We start from the raw sequence: 5,031 nt of genomic DNA, 5'->3' as shown, positions 1-5,031 counted from the left end.
ATAATTTAATTGCCGCAGCAATTAAAACAACAAATGGCTGTGCGCGCTCGGAGTGCACCAGTGAAGAAAATGCACTCATCATCACAGAGCATGCCGTGAGGAACACCTTCAGGCGGGTGAACACCAGGAAGGCAGCAGGACCAGATGCAATCCCTGGCCGGGTCCTGAGAGCCTGCGCTGACCAGCTAGCACCAGTGGCGTGTCCAGCGGGGTGGCCTGGGGGGGCACAGGCCACCCCCCCAACCAGACTGGCCACCCCAGGTGCCACCCCAAAGGCAAAACAATAAAATTCAATCAAATATCAAATGTCCGATTATGTTTTCACGGTGAAGGTCAGATATCCGAGTGTAAGTGAATGCAGTATCGGCTTCTGCGCTATGTGCATCACGTTAGCAAAGGTAGGAGAGCCAAGCACGAAAGACGCACTGCAGGAAACAATTTTTCGGTGAAAGAAAATGAGGACAGAATAAATGTCCCGGTAAGTAATATTAAGTTTGTTGAGTTTAGTAAACTTCGGCAAAATTAGAATACCAAGGAAAAAATAACACTTAAAGAATTATTGCAGCCGTGGAATATTTCAGACAGTATGCTACTGAGGGCAGCTAACATAAGAGTTATGAGTTATAAGATATCATCTAAGTCGTAACATTGCTGTATGGAGCTGCAGATTTGGTTGCAGGTTAACATAGCTGGACTGGCCATCGGGCATACCGGGTATATGCCCGGTGACTTATTTTTTATTTTTTTTGTAACGGCATGAACAATGAGAGGTGGTGGATTGGCCAGATGCAGGTCGATGTGTAAAAATAACTCAGTTGTTTGGTGGTGGCTATGACGGGGCTTCCACAGAGGCCAGCAGGTGGATGAGGGAAGGGGAGGCAGGAGGAGAGCCCCGAGGCGGCCACCAGTCCGAGTGTCAGGTGAACTGAACTTCAGGTAAGAAGTTATGACCTGGGCCCTGTTTCAGGAAGCCGGTTTGGAAAACTCAGAGTGAAAAACGACACTCACGGTTGAGTAACCCCGAACTGTCCAACTCGGAATATTCGGTTTCAGAAAGGCTGATAACAATTAGTTCAGTCAACGCGGAGTTGCTTTAACCCCAAGTGAAGCGCGCGGACGAGGATACATAAAGCCCTGATAAGCGGAGCACAGATTAAGCGAGTCACCATGGAGACGGAGGGAAAGAAGGCGCGGTCAATGTATCTTACAGCGCTTGAGGCCGAAATTCTGATGGCAGCATATGCCGATAACATGCAAATTCCGCGGAAAAAAGTAACACAGCCACAGCTGCAAAAGAAAGTGAGCATGCATGGCAAAACATAGCCGACAGAGTCAATGCGTGAGTGGTAATGTAAACATTGATCGAGGGATTTCCACCCATTTAACACGTTATTTTATCATATGTTATTTTATTTGTTATTTTATACATTTTATTTTGTGATGTGATGTGAGCGCAGGTGCAACCCAACAGGCCCCAAACGTACCTGGCAGCAAGTAAAAATGAAATATAAAAATATAGTCCAAACAGGTGAGGTGTAATTGTATCATGAGCCATAGTGCTTGGTCTGTGTGTCCTATGTAAATCAATTGCAGTTAGAGGCCACAGTAATTTCCCCTCTGTGAGCACTTATTGAAACTATCTGAGCACATTACAAGTACATACTTGCTTACTCTGTATGCCCAAATGTGTGCTGTCACAGCCAACAGAAAAAAAGCGGAGGCCCGGAAAACAGGTGGGGGTCCTCCACCACCACCACCACTCACAGAGGCTGAGCAGTTGGCCCTCAGCCAAAACAGTTGGCGCCCTGTGGCTGAAGGCATCTCTGCGGGGACATCCTCTGAGTCAATAACCCCGCAAGACACAAGTGCCTACATAAGGGGTAAATCCAAAACAATACATGGCGTGTACACATCCATTCTGCACAGTCACCATGACCAAAATGAACTATGTCGCAGTGCAGTTACTGTCCTACTGACAGAGAATGACAGTCATCAAACAGTTAGGTGAATAGACAACACTGAGACACTTGGAAACTGTTAACGTGCTGCACGGGTGAGGGCCCAGGGAGAGACTCACACACACCGAGCTGCAGTGGTACGTCTTTATTATGTGCATAGCGGTGTCCGTTAATTTTGCATACGTGTGTGTGTGTTAACCCCCCACAGGGTGAGCTCCCTGTTCCCAGAGACAGAGCGAGTAGTACATTCCGTACCCTCCCCAATGAGTGTAACATATGAACATATACCTCAATGCAACATAGAGCTCATAAAGGCGTTCCCACCCTGACACCTACTGATTTTGCCTTCCCTCAGTGTCGGTTGTCTCTGAGAGCATACTGACAATGAGGTGTATGGTGATTGGTATGTCTGGTAATTGCCATTTGCGCCCACATAAGTCATGAGTGACCTGTATGAACCCCATATTCCCCCAGTTGACGGTGATGGTGTACTGCATCTGGTGCAGCCCCCTGTTGAGCCAGACCGACATGCAGTTGTGAGTACTCGTAATACTCCACAGACTACATGTGTCAACAGTGGAACAGCAATGTTGTTAAATGTCTCCACCACAGGCACATGATGACGACACAGTGACAGCTGCTACAGAGGAGGCCGCAACAGAGCCACACTATGAGGTATACAGTGTACAGTGGAAAATATAACAACTGACTACAATGTGGCACTATGATGACACCATGGACCTACTATGTCCCCGGCAGAGTGATGCTGCAAATGAGGAGGAAGAGGGTCCAGCCACTCCTACAACGAAGCTTTCCGCAGTGGGTTGTCCAGCACACATTCACAACCAACCTAAGTAGGCATGTACTATGGATGCCAATGCTATGTCCTTTGTTGCAATAGCTCCCTGTGAAGCAGCTGTATAGAACATATCTGGCCAGGAGGATAAGGAAGTGTGATATGGAAATGGTGCACCTCCAGCTGCAGATCCAGAAGTCGAAGCTGGAGATTGTACTGCTGGAACAACAGTTAAGGGTGGGTGGAGTGATCATAGATGGACGAATCATGTCAGTGTTCGTACAACATACTAATATTCGCATTTATTCATTGTGCACAGGACATACAGGGTGAGCAATAAAACAAGTTGACCACAGTATCTGTGTATTTGTCTCGTGACATGTTGGGTTGCCGGGTCACAGGAAATGGTTGTGGCATATGGTGTCTCTGACTGCTCGCCCATCCTGTACGTTCGTGGGTGGGTCAGGATGTCCATCATGTGGATCACTGCTGTCGTCTGGTTCAGCTGGACACTGTTCACCTCTAATCGTGGCAATGTTGTGTAGGATCACACATGCCACAATGATGTCACATGCCCTTTCTGGGGTGACTCTGAGTCCACGAAGGCACTGGAACCGGGCCTTGAGCATTCCGATGGTCATCTCAACTCTGGCCCGTGTCCTGCAATGGGCCAGATTATAACGCTGCTGTGGGCCCGGTTCAGGGTCAGGGTAAGGGGTGAGCAAATAGGGTAGACATGGGTACCCCCTATCACCAAGCAGGTGGCCAGTGAACTCTCCTAGGACAGAAGAATACATGTCAGTGCAAACGTCCCTGTGGCAATTGGTCTCTGTATATTTCACAGTTACTTCGACCCACCATGTCCAAATTTGGTGCTCAGTGTACATTCTCGGAAGATCCGTGAGTCATGGACAGAGCCTGGCCACTTGGCTTCCACATTTGTGATGATGTTGGCAGCATCACATATGATCTACACAGTGCAGAGTACACATATTAGCATCCGTTACCATGATGCCATCACTTGTTGGTGTGAAATGCTACAGGGAATTATGTACCTGTACATTAATGCTGTGGAAAGACTTCCTGTTCACAAAGTCTCCTTCATTTGCTGAGGGTGCAATGATTGGGATGTGGGTGCCATCTATACAGCCAATCACGCCTGGGAACCCTGTAAATTTATGTACCATTTAAGTAGTAGTTCAAGTATCACCACATCATACATTAAGTTTCGTTCATCCTGATACCTGCAATTTTGTGGAATCCCTCTTTGATGAATCTTGTGGGTCTATGACCGGGGAACACCACAAACGAGTGCAGGAGACGTTTCAGTGCTACTGTGACATTCCTGACTGCCCGACAGACGGTAGCCTTGGAAACGTGCTCAGCGTCACCGATATAGTACAGGAAGCTCCCGTTTGCAAAGAAACGGAGTGCGGTACAAAGAATATGTAATGGACTGAGCGCATGTCCGCGATGTGTCACATGCGTAATATATGGCCTGAGGATGTTATTCAAATAAATTATAGATTGTGCTGAGAAACGGTAACGTTCGCACAGGAAATCATCAGGTAATGATAAGATGTCCAGACGCGCTCGAATCACTCTCTCCCGGCGGAGAGCTCTGCGGAGAATTTGGGCTTCGATATCTACCGGCTCTTCAAGGAAGGGACACGCCATGTCTGACACTTCCTACTGTCAGGTTTCCGACAAAGGGGCGGAGACAGTCAGGGTTAGTTGTAGTAAACCTGCTAGGGGGCAGGTTAGCTTCACGGCGTGTGTCGTCATAGTGACTCACTCAGGCTGCAGCTGAACTCGCTTTGTGAAACCGAAAACCCAGAGTTTTCGTTAACTCAGGGTATACTTACTCAGTTTTTCCACTAAACCGGCTTCCTGAAACAGGGCCCTGCAGTCTATCTGGGTCAGATATAAACCAAGTTTAGGTGGAGTTTATTTTCGTTGTGCTGACTTTTTACCCTCAGTTGCAATAACTCATACTGCGTTCTAGCCAGCTTGACGGAGTTTTTATACAGCTGTTCGGTTGCTATGATGTTACTGATAGTGAACTTTATTTTATTCATAAGGTTAGTAGAGTTGCCAACGGCTCCTTAAAAAAATGGAATGGTCCGTCATTCAGAGAAAATATTACACGTTTCGTATTGAGCTGAGAAGAGACGCAGTTTGTCCCGAACTTTCTCTATAATGAAAAAAAGACACAAAGCTGGATTTATTCTGTCGTTACGCTGCACAGCTGCCTCTTCTTCTCTCATTCTCTCCCCT

The 5,031-nt window shown here is 47.3% G+C and overlaps 1 long non-coding RNA gene across 1 annotated transcript; it reads right to left on the bottom strand.

Moving 5' to 3' along the window:
• Positions 1 to 3,214: 3,214 nt before the first annotated feature.
• LOC145430858 (uncharacterized) lies at positions 3,215 to 4,220 on the bottom strand. Its single transcript, XR_013911176.1, has 3 exons — positions 3,810 to 4,220; positions 3,613 to 3,724; positions 3,215 to 3,532 (listed from the first exon to the last, which is right to left on the bottom strand). It is a non-coding gene; the product is annotated as an uncharacterized LOC145430858 (long non-coding RNA).
• Between the last annotated feature and the right edge of the window lie 811 nt (positions 4,221 to 5,031).

Source organism: Astatotilapia calliptera, chromosome 9 (genome assembly GCF_964374335.1).
Source record: "Astatotilapia calliptera chromosome 9, fAstCal68.1, whole genome shotgun sequence".
Classification (NCBI taxonomy): Eukaryota; Metazoa; Chordata; class Actinopteri; order Cichliformes; family Cichlidae; genus Astatotilapia; species Astatotilapia calliptera.
Note: the sequence above shows the minus strand (reverse complement) of the source record. Positions and strands in the feature narration are given on the sequence as shown.